Here is a 16,171-nt window from a genome sequence, read left to right on the forward strand (position 1 = left end):
CTTGCAGGCAGGTTACTATTTTAGTTCACAGGGATTGTCACAGGGTGAGATTGGTGATTATACCCCCTTCTCAGTAGGATGCAAATACCTTCCAACACTGTGAGCATTTGTCAGTATGGGTGAGGCATCCAGTTGTTCACTAGCTCAATTTCGTCTCCATGTTGAGTGTTATACTTATGTAGTATCTTCAGTAATGGTGTCTTACCTCCAAGTTATGGAGGGTAAGCAAGAGCCTTGAATGTTTGGGAGGATCTGTTGGATCCCTTTGGCCATGACTCAAAAATACATAACTTATTGATTGGTTTTAGTTGGCAGCATTTGAAGTCACCTGCATCATATGGTAATTCCATTTAAATTTCATTTGTATATGTATTTAAAATAATTAGTTTTATAACATGGTCAATTTAAAATAGCATAGTTCTAAAATTGAGTTATTTGCCATTATAAATAATGACATAATAAACACAGCTCATATATTAATATTCCTACCAATAGTTCATAAAAAATGTTAATTTAATTCTAGCCTATATTGTTTATTTATAATTTAATAACACTAATTTTGTTCTTATATGTGATATTAACAATGCATGTATACATTCTCTTAGAATTTAGCATTTCTTTTATCTCCTCCTTCCTTCCTTTTTGAGACACGGTTTCTCCATGTAGCCCTGGCTTTCGTGGAACTCACTCTGTAGACCAGGCTGGCCTAGAACTCACAGAGATCCACCTGACTCTGCCTCCTGAGTGCAGGGATTAAAGGCAAGTGCCACAATTGTCCAACTTGATTTTCTTTTTAACATAAAATTCACATTGAAATACTGAATGTTATATACACCATTGTATAAGTTTTGGGTGTATGACACAAGCCCCTGTCACGATATGACGCATTACCGTTGACTCCAGAAAATTCTTTTCTCAGCTGATTCTTACCCCTGCCTTTCGGATGCAACCATTTTTAACTATTTTCACTATTGTTATTAATTTTGTCCAACGTAGAACTTTAGGAAAGTGGGTATCGTATATAAACCTGTTTAAAGCTTCTTTAAGCTTGGGGTGGTGGGTCATGCTTACAGTTTCACAACATAAAAGGCTGCAACAGGAGGATTGTTCAAGTCAAGGCCATCATGGGCTATACAGTGAATTCTAGGACAGCTTAAGACACTATCTCAAGAAAGCAGAACACAACTTCTTTCTTTTTAAGAATGATAATATTCCTAAAGCCTGTCTATGTTACTACACCTATATAGTTTCGCCAATGTTCTTCCTCACTAGCATTTCATTGTATGACCGTGACACAGTAGGCTTAACCACCTATCTGTGGATGAGCACACGGGTCATGTTCCATTTTGACTACAATGGATGTAGTGCTATGAAGATTCTTGTCAGATCATATATGTATATGATCTGACATATATCTCTTCTCTCTTTTTTTTAATCATTTCTCTTAGATGATTACCTAGGAAGGAATTTATTAGACTGTGGTGTAAATGTGTTACAAAAATTGTGTGAACTTTGTATAATTTTACAGCCCCACAAAAATTTGTGCACACTCATGATATTCTGAGTTTTTTCCAGATTTTGCACCATTGGGCTCTTTAATGTTACCCACATGGGGGTAGGTGGTCAGTTTTTAATTTGAATTTGGAATTTTTTTTCTTTTATTAAATTATAAAATTTTCCATTTCAGCCCCTCCTCCCAACACCCTCCCACTCCCGAATTTGGAAATTTTAATATATATTAAATATATATAAATTTCAAAAGGTGCTACGGACTACAGAAATAAAAGGCAAATTTCTGGCCTATCCTTTGCTTCATCACGATTTTTGGTGTGTGCTTCCAGAACCGTTGTATGCACGGCGGAATCATTGTATGCACAGAATATTGTGAAATAAAAATATGAAGAGTGTGTGTGTGTGTGTGTGTGTGTGTGTGTGTGAGTGAGTGAGTGGGGATGTTCTTATTATTCAGCCTTGGCTGATCTAGAACTTACTATGTAGAAAAAAACAAGTCTTGAACTCATAGAGATCCATCTACCCTCTGTTTCCTAAGTGCTGGGATTAAAGGCATGTACCACATGGCAAAACCTAAGCATGAATTCTTTTAAGAAATAAAAATTTCCTATAAAATGTTACCTAGTTTTTCAATCTAGCTGCATTTCAAATATTTTTAAATCTCAGTCTACATAGTACTAAGCCAATTGTTTTCTCATTTACTAACTTAAAAAAACTTTTGACATTGTCAAAAATGCCCAATTGATTTTCTGTGTGTGTGTACATCTCTAAAGTTGCACGTGTGCAAGTATATTTTTAGAAATGAGGTGCACATGACAATTTTCACATCACCTGGTCAAGCTATAGTAGCTGATCATTTTATTCAAATCTAATTTAGGTGTTGTGGGGAGAACATTTTGTTTGGATATGGTATTTGCAGTCACTTCATGTTGTAAGTAAAGATTCCCTTCAATAACACAGTGGGGTCATGTTGTCGGCCAAAGTCTCAAGAGTGGGCTCTGATATTTTCATGTAAAGGAGAAACTCTTCCTTGAGACTGCAGCATCGAGAGACGGCCCCAGTTTCTAGTCCCTGATCTGCTCTCCTTACTTTCAATAGCCAGTCCTAGAGTCATGAACTCTGGTTCCTTAGAATAAAACCTGAATGCGTAAGTCCTGTTTGATTGGTTTCTCTGGGAAATACTCTGGGAAATACTGACTGGTAACCCTGAGTGAAAGAGGACTGATGTTATAAATGTTAATGGGCATTGACAAATAGCCCCCTGAGAGCTGTAATAATTTACACACCATAAGTCATATCAACAGCATACCTTTCTTGTACCATTCCACCAACTTAGCAGGATACTTAGCTGCTATCTGTGCAGCGAGTCTAAGACGGAACCTTCTTTTTATCTTGCGTCTCCATTCAATAAATGTATTAATGTTTTAACCAATTTGTAGTATGCTATTTTTATCGGTAGGAAGCAGGAACATTACTTTCTCACCCACTGAAACCTGTTAAGCGCATGCCATGAAGTCAGTAAGCTGGGTGTTGTGTTATAAAACCATACCACTGCAGGGTGCAGAAAACAGATACACACTTCAGAGTCCCCGTCAGACGCATCTCTGGTGCACAAATGCTAGGAGTTCTATGGGCATCCATCTCGCTTTTGCACGTTTATCACCCAGTTGTCCTAAATACTGCCTAATCAGAATGTCCGGGTGATCGTCTGACTCAATTTTCTGCCGTGTTCTGTTGTTTTGCCTTTTCTGTTTTGATTCCTACAGCTGTTGATTTCCCAAAGGATAATATAGGAAAGTATTTTCTTTCATTCATAATTTTCCCAGATGTTTTCCTCATAGGTAAACACAGGATAACTTTTGTTATTGTTGCAATTACTTTCCGTAATTGATTTACTAACTGCAGTGCTTCCAGGGCAATCCGGGGCTTACTTAGGTAAGTGCTCCAACAGTGAGCCAAGTCTTCAATCTGAGGATAGTTTGTCTTCTCACTTTGACCTTCAAAAACGAATTTTTTTGAGTTACTTATTTTATTATTTCATGTGCCTGAGTGTTGTGCCTGTTTATATATGTATGTGCGTCAGCTCAGTACCTCGTGCCCCCGAGGTCAGCAGAGGACTTCAAATCCCTTGGAACTGGAGATGCAAGGAGTTGTGTGCTGTCATGTGCGTGCTGAGGACTGAACCCAGCTCCTTCGCAAGAGCGACAAGGGCTCTCAGCTGCCGAGCCAGCTCTTTAGTCCTGCTTTGAGATTGTGATTCAGTGTTGCTGAGTATGTGAAATCGGTTATGGATAACTGACTTATGGATAATATCAGCTTTTCACACGAGTCTTTCAAGCAAATTTCCTTCTCTAAAAATACAACGGTATCATTTACACATTCATTATACATTCATCATTTTCAATATTTATAGTATTTATTTCTATTTGGGAAATTTAATTATACCGGCCAACTCTGAAAAGATAACCCCTCTCGATTGCATTGGTGCACTGTCTATGATTTAATAATTTTAATATTTAAAATTTCAATATCAGATATAATACCAGTCAGCAATGGATACATAAAAACACGTCTGCATCATAGTGTGTGGGAAAGAATTTATTGTAATACTGACCTTTGTTCCAACTCCTCCTAATACTTTCTTCTACCTTTTTTAAAGCAGTAAGGATTTGACTTTTCATTCAAGGCGAATATTCCACCACGGAGTTATAGGCTCAGCTATAATAAATGCAAGGGCAGTCACAGGCTCTGGCAAGCAAAGTGCTTTCTGAAACTCTCTTCTTTCTGTTGTTCAAACCCATCTACCTATAACCATGCCTCTTGTTGGCTCTTGAAAATCAACTGGAGAGTTGATTAAAACACAAGCTCCCCCTCTTCAGAGACCGACTCAGTAGGTGTGGCTTTGTGTCTCGTATTTGCTACTGCTATAGAGAACCCCTTCAGAGAGCATCGCACCAACCAGTTAGGTGACTTGGCCAAGGTACTGTTGAAGTCAATCAGAGAAGTCTTGCTGTTTGCCATCTAGGGCATCCGGGTCTCATCGTATCTGTTGCTCCATTCAAAAGCATTTTGCATTTCACCCATTTTTCTCATTCTGGATGTTACAATATCACATATTGTTTGACCTTAATTTTCATTTATATCACACTCACACATTTTTAATATGTGTGTGGATAATAGTTCCATTTATTGGCTGTAGTAAAATTCTTGGTATTTCAACAGTGTGTACTTAGACCAGATGTCTCCTGCAAAAACATCTCTCCTTCCTTTATAGTATGACATATTTATCTGAGTCAATAGTGGTCAAGAATAAACAGATTTATTAACCACCTGTGTAGTTAAATTTTATCCTGGGAGGTGGTAGCACACACCTTTAATCCCAGCACTCGGGAGGCAGAAATAGGTAGATTTCTGTGAGTTCAAGACCAGCCTGGTCTACAGAGCTAGTTCCAGGACAGCCAGGACTACACAAAGAAACCCTATCTTGAAAAAGCAAATAACAAAACAAAGAAAGAAAACGAAGAAGCAAACAAAGAAGGCACCATCATATGTCACCTCCTCAGAGCTTGCTTGGGAGACAGCTCTCATCATTGGTTCATCTTCTTGTGACTTAGAATGGGTCATCACTGTCATGAACCATAAAGTTAAGACTGCACACAAACAGATTATAGAGATCTCAGTTCTCTGTTACAGTGGAATACTTTACCATCTGACCTGAGCATTAGAAGAAAACCACAAATTGTTGTAAGTGGTTGTTGGTCTTAATTTTCTATCATTTGCAACTGAACCTAATCTTAACTAACTCTTTGAGGCATCAGAAGTGGCATCTGAATAGTTAACTCTTAGCAAATTATCATTTGTTCCAATTCTGTGAACTCCATTGTCATGGGTGCTGGGTGGCACTCAGTTGCTTCCTCTTTATCTTGCCAATATCTTCAAACATCTAATTGAGCAAAACATGTTCTCATAAATTCACTAATGTAGTACATTCTGTTTCAGTTGCCATACAATAAATAATATCCTGGAGCGCACACAATTACGTAATTATATGCCTATAAGTCCTCCAGGCAAACATTTGTTTGCCTGCTTTTAACCTCTTAATAGCATTCTGCTACTCAGTACCGAGCAGAAGGTTTTCCCAGGCCTTCCCTTGTGGTTACAAAGGGTCTTTGTATGTTTCCTCCCTTCCGTGAAGGAAGTCCACCTCTACCTCCTTCCCTCTCTTCTGGATCAGGACTTTTCTAGTCCTCCACCCCAGGCATCTCTATTAGTTACTCGTGTTGTTGCTGTGATAAATACCCAACACACGTAATGTAAGAAAGGAAGGCCTTATTTTAGCTCACCGTTCCCAGGTTGAGTCATATGCACCCGGGGAGGCCAGGGTAGCAGGCCTGTAACAGCTGGCCCAAGTGTGTGTGTTGCTAGCGAGCAGAGCAAGAACGGGAGGTGTTGAGCTCTCTTTCCTCCTTTCTACTCAGTCCACAGCCCTATCTCATGGAATATGGTGCCACTCACAGTCAGGATACATCTTCCCACCTCAGGTCCTTCCAGGCATGCCCAGAGGGGAAGCCTAATCTATATAATTCTTCAAATATTCTGCTAGTGGCCTGCTTCTTTCATTTTGTATGTGACAATTACTTATTTATCTACCTATTTGTTTTATAAAGGTATAGCATTCAGCATACATATATTTTTAATATATTTCACTCTTGATTGACCTTTGATCAGTATAAATGGATTATATGATCATTTTACTGTGATTTCTATTTTGATTTTTAAATTAGTTTAATTAGAGTTTTCGTCATTGCCTAAACTTGAAGGTTGGTTTTTGATCCCATTTGAGAGTCTTTTTCATTGTTTAGTAGAACTCAAGCATTTATATTTGTTTAAAAATGGATATACTTTGGGTTTCTTTAATTTTATTTTTTTCATGCATTCTTTCTTGGTAATTTTGGCAGTCATTTAATATTCTGGGTTAGTAGTCTTTTCTCCATCCTAGAGTTTGAATTTTTTGTTAGTAATAGTTATTGTGATAGAATGATTTCTTCTTTTAAAGAAAATCCAAGGCTTTAATTCCTAGAATTCATGAGTGTTAACCTGGGGGCAGGAAAGATCTCCCTAGATTTTATTGAAAATGGATAGTTTAGTTATTCTGAACTCTCTTTGTCAGTCCTCAATCTAATCACAAGAATTCTTATAAAAGAAAGAGGAAGAAAACACACACACACATACACACACATAGACACAAACACCACATACACACATAGACACACACACTAGACACATGCACTCACACACAGTAGAAGACAATGTAAACATGGATGAAGAAACAGGCAGGGCAGGGTACAGCTACAACCCGAAGACTGCCACCAGCAACATCTAGAAGCTGGAGGCGATGTGAGTGAACTCTTCTCTGCCCTGGCAGAGCATAGAGCTGCCAACACAATGAATAGACCAGTCTGTCAGCAGTCATAATTTATATGTGTAGTCCCAGCTGTCCTGGAACTTGCTCTGTGGAGAACCAGGCTGACCTTAAACTCAGAGATCTGCCTGCCTCTGCCCCGAGTGCTGGGGTTAAAGGCGTGCAACACTGCCCAGCTAATTTATGTATAGCTTAATTTTTTATTTTCCTATCACTATTTTCTTTGCAGAAGAGAGCCCATGAGATTTTTCCAGTACTTTAAATTCCAAGTGTTAATATTAACATGCATATTACACAGTTATTTTTATGCATACTATTTTATTATTTAGCTATTAAACTTTAAAAATTAACCCTATGATTTATTGATTGTTATTACTTGCCCTCTATTTTTCATATTTTACTTTTTATACTTTACCGTGTTGGGAAAGTCCTGGCCTCCAGCTGCTCTTCCCTGCTAGAGATCTTTACTTTCCTTCTGATCTGAGTTGCTGAAAGCTGTGTCAAAGTTGTTTACCAGCTCTGCTTCACGAGCACGTGTTGCCTTGAGGATCAGAGGATAAGGTTTTCACCTGTTGGCCCACCTGACTGTTGGGTATATAAGCCTCCATGGGGCTATTGAATAAGGGGCTTCTTACCAGTGACTAGAGGTCCGTATCTCTGTCTGTATGAGTTTGTGTGTTTCAACCTCCAGCCCCTTGCCCGAAGCACAGAAGCTCGCTAACTGTATGGTAGCGCATAGAGCACAGACGGGCGCTGTGTACTGCATTACCATAACATTAGATTGGAATTGTTTTAAGAAGACTGTATGATACACTAGAAAATGTTTGCAACTGATACTGTGCAATGTGCCTCTCTCCCTTTTCATTGATCCTGAGTCCACAGGGAAAGTGTAACCCTTTCTTCTTAGCCAAGGGCTAGCCTGTGCTGACTGCAGAGAATACCCTCCAGTGTTAGACACCACGGACAGCCTTACATGCATAAATGACTGTACAACTTCCTCAGTAAAACAAGGCATGTTTGCTGAGATCCTGCAAACAATTATATTGCTACGAACGTAAGAGTAATCAGTAAGGGTATTCATTTCATTTGAATATGCTTTCTTACTCAACTGAACTGAGTATTAACTTTAAAAGAAGAAATATATAACACAGAGAGACGAGAAAATAAAAAAAATTCTGTTAGCATTAACAAAACATACCATTAAATAACCCACACAATTCACTTAGCACTGTGTAATTAATTAATTAGTTAATTACCCCTTGGATTTGTTCTCTTCCTTTCTTCATTTTCCTCCTTCCTTCCTTCCTTCCTTCCTTCCTTCCTTCCTTCCTTCCTTCCTTCCTTCCTTCCTTTCTTCACCCATTAACACACTTTTATTTTGAGAAAAGGTCTTTGTCTGGGACACAGGCTGGCCTGGAGTTCATGATTGCCTTTCTTCAGCTTTCTGAGTGCTGGGACTCTAGATGCACACCCTACACCCAGCTATCCCTGCATTTTGAGCCACCAGCGTGTCTTCATGACATCATCTGCTCTTGGATTAGAGTCCTGGAAATCTCGCCTCTGTCCTTTGTTCTACCCTGAAAGTGGTCTAAGGTCGGCCGGTTGCCAGGGTTCATCAGTGAGTGGTGCTGTCTTTCTCATGTGGTTCTTGGACTATACCTTGTTCAACACCGAATCTCTGGCTTATAGCTTGATAGCGGAACCATTGGTGTGGTGTCCCAGAAAAAGAAAATGACCCTGCAAGGATGACTCAGCTGCTTAGTTGGCTGCCGTCACTTTATTTCAAAGACCATGCAATTTGGATGGAGAGCTACTTGTTATTTTGGAGTACACGCTACTACTTCATAAAAGAATGACAAATAGTTCTTAGGATAAAAACATATCATGGATAGCAAAGATGCATATATTTTCCCAGGACTCACATTCCCGCCTCTAAAATACTTATATTAAACCAATTCATCAAGATGAATCATCTTGTTATTTGCAGCTCTTTCCATGAAATTGAGGTAGCTTTGAACTAAGAAATATAGAACATAAAACAACTATAATACTGATATATTCTGCTTTTTAAGATGAAAGAAGATTTCAACCATTTTTTCCCAAGGTCCCTCTGGGAATTCCCAAAGATAGTTTTATTGAAAATGACTTCTTTTAAGAATGTAGCTTACTTGTTTGTTTATTTCTAAATTTAGAATCTGATCTTGGGAAGGTCAAAAATCAAAACAATAATAGGGGTAGCCTTGGTCATTTGATGAAGCTAAGATCATGGGAGCTAGAAAAAAGCTTAAAATTGTAGACTGCCCCAAAGTCTTTACCTTAAATAATTGAAATAATTTATAAAAGAGTTTTTTATGATAAATTAGAAAATGTTTTTAGCTGACACTATGCAATATTCCTCTCATCATCATCATCATCATCATCATCAATGATTGTTACTCTTGTTCTTTAGCCATGTGCTAGCCTTTCCTGACTGTTCAGAACTATTTAAAACTTGAAAAGCAAACAAAATTTAACACTAATGTTTGTATAAGAACCTTAAAAATAACTAAATAAAGGTGGGGGTCTGAAGACAAAAATGGGTGCCAACGAGACTGAGGTGACACGCTACTTATCAAAAATGGGAAGCCTCTAGTCATGTGACTATCTTTGATTTTTCTACATTTATTTTTGAAATAAGATGTTCTGGTATGATGCTGTAATCCCGGCCAAGTTTCCTCAGTGGCAGGTCTCTCATCCCAGCTGCCTCTAGTATAAAATTGTGTCCCTCCAGGCATCGATGATCGGACGAGGCTCCAGAATCCTGCTGCTGAAACTCAAAGATCTTGAGGACGCTGTTTCTCTGGTGGAAAATATTGATAGAACACTTGGGGATGAACAGGAATATCGTCCTGTGTGGAAAAGTCTTTGCTGTTAGAGTATAACAGATGTCTTATGGGTTCTCCTTGCTTAAGAATGAATGAGTTCTGGGATAGGGAACAGACTCCGTGGTAAATCATTGGCACTGGCTGTGTGAGGCCCTGTATTTAATCTCCTGTGTTTCAAACAAAGAGTAAGTACATCTTGATTTTCAATTGTTAATATGGGATTGAGGTGACACCCTACTTACCGAAAATGACAAGCCTCTAGTCATGTGACTATTTTTAATATTCCAGCATGCTTAAGACAGTCACGTTTCTAAAATTCATGTCTTTATTCAACTAGTTCTGTTAAATGCCTTTAATTCTGTAGACAACTTCCTTGAAAAATTCAATAGTAATTTTAAGATTAAATGATGAGATGGGTTATTCAAGTCTAGTTGCACATATTACAAGATCTAAGAATGTGAACATCATTTATCAAATAAAAAGGCTATGGTAGTTTGTAAAGCAAGGTTGTTAACCCTTGAAAGAAGCTTTTATAGCAGAATGTCTGTCAATGGAAATTCTATCTATATTTTTTTGGATCATTAATTCTGAAGGCATCTGTGTTGAAATAATTCTCTTAAAACATATTTGTTTGATTTTCTTTAATGTCAGGATTCATTAAACATGGGTAATAGGACTTATATTAGGCAGGGTTCTCTAGAGTAACAGAATTTATAGAACAAATCTTTATATGTAGAAAAGAGATTTATTAGAATGTCTTACAGGCTATGATCCAGCTAATACAACAGTAGCTAACTATGAATGGAGAGCCCAAGAATCCAGTAGCTTCTCCATCTATGAGGTTGCAGGTCTCAACCAGTCATTAGTTCACCCTGGAGTCCTGAGGAAGCAGGCTCTAATGCCAGTGAAGGAATGGACATGCTCGCAAGGTGAGAGCAAGCAGACAAAGAGGACAAGTTCCCTTCTTCTGTCCCTTACACAGACTCCCTGCGGAAGGCCTGGCCCCGATTAGAGCTGGGCATTTCCAGCTCAAAAGTTCTAAATTAAAGGTGTGTCTTCCTGCCTCAAAGATATGGATCAGAAGTTGATCTTCCCACCTTCAAATTAAGTAAAAAATCCCTCACAGGTTTGGGGGTTTTAGTTAATTCCAGATGCACTCAAATTGACAGCCAAGAATAGCAATTACATGACTTAATGAAGGTTTGTTAACAAAAAAAACTCTGTCTCTCTATAAGAAAGGGTACACAAAATTTGCATTAGGTAACAGGATGTAAGGATATGTGTTCATCCGTACAAAGCAAGATTGTATACCTGTGGTTGGGGTCATTGGAAACTAATTCTCTATGAATCACACATGTTGTCACCCTTTCTTATCTTGTATTCATTATAGTGACCAGATAAGAACATGAATGGTTAGAGGCCACTGCTAAGATGAGGTTACCACACAAACAAGCTGTTCTCAAGCTGACGCTGGATAAACTCCATGTCTCCAGGGTTCCTGCATGGACTTGGCTCATCATCTTTGCCAGAGATTTCCTAATGCTGTTGTTGGCGTTTTAAGTAGAGATGAAGGAAGAGAAAAGTAAAACTACTACATTTGTTCAAGAAGGATTTCTAGGAAAGCCTGCCTAGTAGAGGTTGAGTGTTAGACTGACTTCGGTGAAACTGTGTTTATGAGTAGAGAACTTTCCCATCTATTTTACTGCCGTTTCCCTCTCCTGTTTTGTCCTATGGAAAGTTCTGTAGAACCCCCAAGAGATTGTAGTTACATAAGGCTTCTCTGTGTCTACTGATATAACTGCTTCCTTGTATTCCAGTGACCCATGGTAAGTTGAAACTATCTCAAGTTGAATACACCTAAAGGCAGCTTGGCCTTGCTCCCTTATGTGTGTTCTGAGTGCTTGCATTCATTTACAGTTGGGCAAAGTCGTCTCGCGTGAAGTCCATTGTGTAATTGTATTAGCTGCTTGCCTTCTTGTTATGAGGAAATACCTGGTAAAGGCAGCCCAAAGCATGGTGGGTTTATTCTGGTGCATAGCCTGAGGGCGGAGTCCACTGTGCTCCGGAGAGACTTCATGAAGGCAGGAGCTTGATGTAGCTGGTCGGGTTGCATCTCCAGTCCCGCAGCAGAGAGGAATGAGAGGTGATACTCGCTTTCTTTCTCTTTCTTACTCAATTCATGATCCTACCCACGGAAGGATGCTGCCGCACTTGGTGGCTGTTCCCACTACAGCTAACCAGATCTAGGAAAGCCCCCGGGACATGTCCAGAGATTTGGTACATAGTGATTCTAAACTGTCAGGTTGAAAATCAAGATTAATCACCTCAATAATAAGGAATTATGTATTTCATGTAATGTATTGAATGCTGAACGATGAGGAAAAAGAATGTTTAAATGCTGTTTCTGCTGAATGCTTCCATTAGTCCATTTTCACAACTTAGGGAGAGTCACAAACTGAGTTACCATAAGTAGTCTATCATTTCACCTGTCAATGAAAATGGCAATCAGCAAAAGATTCTCTCACGACCAGTAACAAGTATTTGGGAGTAAAATCGGAACACAGTGAGAAAAATGTGCACTGTTGTAAGCTAGGGGTTTATTCACAGAGGCTGACATAAGGGCATCTATGTTAGGGAATAAATGAGGTATATATTGTCTTGAAATATATACTTTTAACCTAAGATTGCAGTGATGTTTGGATTGTTCTGGCTACTATCTATCTCTCACCTACTTTCCTACCTATATATATTGCCTATTGATCATCTCTGTACCTATCATTTTTATACTTAATTTTTAACTATTGAAATTACATGTTATGATACATCCTGTGAAATGTTTCATCACTGTTCACAAATGTCATACATATTTATGAGTAGGCTCAATTTAACTGTAAACTGTGGTAAATCTCTGTTCGGTTTATTAACCAAACTTCATCAGAACCATATACTATGGTTTTGGAGGTGAGGATTGTAGTACTGGCCGATTGGAAACTTTTAAATCAAGAATTTGTTCGATGGGACTTTGATGCTAGCCCATTAACTGCTACAATTATTAATAACATCCCTTTTCCATGTAGACCAGACTTTTTAGTGGAACTGTTTAAACCATGGTGTTCTAATTAGCCGAAACATAAGTAAGCTCTGTGCCCTCTGTTGTTTTCAATTTTCTGATAGACAGGAAACATAACATACAAATAATATTGTTTGGCTTTCTGCTCCAGATATTTATGTATTTAGCCAACTTGGTCGGCTTGAATGGCGCTACATCAGTGGGTTTCACATGTGTGTTGATGTAAGTGTTGTGTTTCACATCAGGAAGCCAAGTTCAACACACCAAAATTAAGTTCCAGCAGATTCAACGTCATAGTGGAACTAAATAACAAACAAACGAACAGTCTCTGAAGAAAGAGGTAACTACAGTTCAAAGATAAATAACCTCAGCCGGGTGGCACAGCTTAGTGGCAGCACACATGCATGGCGTACAGTGAACCCTGGGTTTCTTCCCTAACATAAAAAGAAGCAGAAAGCTTCCATGATAAAATCTTTCTGAGATTATTTTGTTCATTGTGACTTTGAGCCCCAGGGTCGTAGCGACCATAGTGACAGAAGTATCCTTGGCTGGTGTGTACAGTGCGTTACATGAGGAGGGAGAGGGCTGTGTTCTTTGGTTTTAGCTGTTTCTCAGCCATTCATTAGCCACAGCTCACTGTCTCAGACCTTAAACATGGCTTCTTCAACTTGGTGATACGGTGACTTTTCTCAATAAGATGGTAAAATGTTCTTACTGACTTATTATTACTGTTTGTCATAAAAGGAGACTAAGGCAGACAATTGACAGCTGGTTGTGTAGCTTCTGATGATTAGAATTTAGCAAATTAGACAGTTTCATTTAATTATCTATTATAATTATTTAAAAATTCTGATGTATTGCCTCATTTTTTTAAAATCTGCTCTGCTTATAGATTCAAAGTTTCTCTTGGATAATGCTCCAACCATCCAGAAACAAACAAAAATAAAAGAAAATCAGTTTATTGCTATAATATTTTTTTTCTGGATTATTTGTCCATCATTACATCATCATTAGGGACTGTCAATCATTCTGCTTCTGTTCTCTATAAAATGGATCATCCTCTGCTTACTGTCCTCAAACTTTGTGAGTTAAAAGAAAATAGAACTGCACTTCATCTCCAAAATTGGGTTTTGATGGTGCTCAGCCTTGTAAGCCCTTGTCTCGTGTGGCACCAGTGGAAGTCACTTAGTGGTGTGCCCCACCGAGTTGGCTGGCACCGAAACAGTCCACATTAACTCCCACACTGGCAGGCAACAGTAGGAGGGCTGGGCCAGTTGCAGCAGTCACAGTTCTTTTAGATTCTGGTGGAAGAAGGGCACCCCCATCACTCCACAGGGTGTGTTTATGAACTCAGTGATGTCTGGAAAACCTGCCAAACCTTCTGTAAGAAAGAGGCTTTGCCCAGGACTTCCAGTGTCTCAAGTAATTTTTCTTTTCTTCAGGATGTCGTTGCCACTTTATGAAATCCATTGGCTTGAAATTCATTTACAATGAAGTTTACAGTTTTATGGCATATATTCATATTTAATATAATAATATACTGTGATTCTCTCCTTACTATTTCTTGCCTGAAATAATGACCTGTGTTTATGAAATATAAAGCCTATATATTAAGCACATTCTTTGGTGGGAAAATCACTCATGTAATAGTGGATTTCATGGCCAAATATAGGTTTTTCTTTAAAACTAAAAATAGTGAAATGTAATTCTAGCTTGTTAAATATCCTAAGTAAAACACTGGTGTAGTCTCAGTGTCTAGCTGTGCAGGTGAGGGTGTTTGCTTTTTTTTGTTGTTGTTGTTTTGTTTTTGTTTTTGTTTTTGTTTTGTCAACCTGGGAAGGGGAACCCTAAACTGAGGAACCGTCTCCATCAGACTGGCATCCGGCCATGTCTGTGGGTCTGTGGGGGCATTTTCTTCATTGCTGATTGACGTAGGAGGGACCAGCCAACCACAAGTGGTACCACAGGTGGGCTGGTGGGCCTGAGATGTATTTTTTTTTAAAAAAGAAAGCAACTGAGCAAGTCATAGAGAGCCAGCCAATTAGCAGCTTTTCTCTGTGGCCTCTGCTTCATTTCCTTCCTCCAGGATCTCACCTCGAGTTTCCAGCCTTGGCTTTTCTCAGTGATGAACTGTAAACCTGTAGGCCCAAAGAACCCTTCCCTTCCCTAACTTGCTTTAGGTCATAGTGTTTATCACAGCAACGAAAACTAAATTAGAACCTTCGGCTTTACTTTTATTCAAAATACTTTTTTTTTCTCTCCTCAGTACCATTGATCCCAATATTTCTCTACAATTGTGTTGATTGACAGGATGGGCTGGCTGCTACTGCCTTCCTCTTTGCTACGGAGATGTTTCACTTTACATTTCTTGACAGTTGAAAATGATGGCTTGCCAATATTCTCGGTGACATGTTGAGTGAGAAACTGTTCTCCTCTCTATAATTTTCTAACCATCCATTTTCTTAGTTTGCCTTTTCCTTCCCTGCTGTATTATTTGTTCTCAGTAAGATGAAATAATTGAAAACATGTTGAGATTATCTGCATTCTCTCTCTGAAATATGTTTATTCTGTGCTTCATTTTAAATGTTACTTTTTTGAAAAGGAAATAGAAGATGTTACGATTTTGCTTGTTAGCTCCTGTAATGATTACGCTGCCTTTCTATGCTCATTTCTGTCACGATCAATCCCGCCCTGTGGGACTGCATCTATTACCCTTACAAGACCAGTAGATTCTGGTAATAGAGGACCAGGGAGCCCTCTGAAATACTGTGTGCCCCACATTGAGTTTTTGGTCTGCCAATCTACGATTTATGCTAATTTTTCTCCATTTAATTTATCGTCGCTAAATTTCTCTTGGCAACATTTTTTTATAGTTTTTAGTATACAGATTCTGTGTATTCTTATTAAATGTCTAACCTAGCATGGGGGACATCCAGGGGTCTACACCCAGGACTTACACACACACACACACACACACACACACATACACATACACACACACACATACACACACATACACACACACATACACACACACATACACACACACATACACTCACACATACACACACACATACCACCAGTACCCTATGTGTCTCAGCATTTTGATTCCATTGTATATGATATTTTTAAAACGGTGATGGCAGCTACCTTTGCCTTGATTTTTTTCCTATATAGGGGAAGTATTGAATATTTTATCATTAAATATGATTTTAGCTGAAGATTTTTATTGATCATCTTTTTTATCGTACTGATACTTCTTTTATTCTTGGTCTGCAAGTAATGTGGATTTTATTGTCTTTT

The sequence above is a fragment of the Myodes glareolus genome, chromosome 21 (genome assembly GCF_982192425.1).
Source record: "Myodes glareolus chromosome 21, mMyoGla1.1, whole genome shotgun sequence".
In the NCBI taxonomy this organism is placed as follows: domain Eukaryota; kingdom Metazoa; phylum Chordata; class Mammalia; order Rodentia; family Cricetidae; genus Myodes; species Myodes glareolus.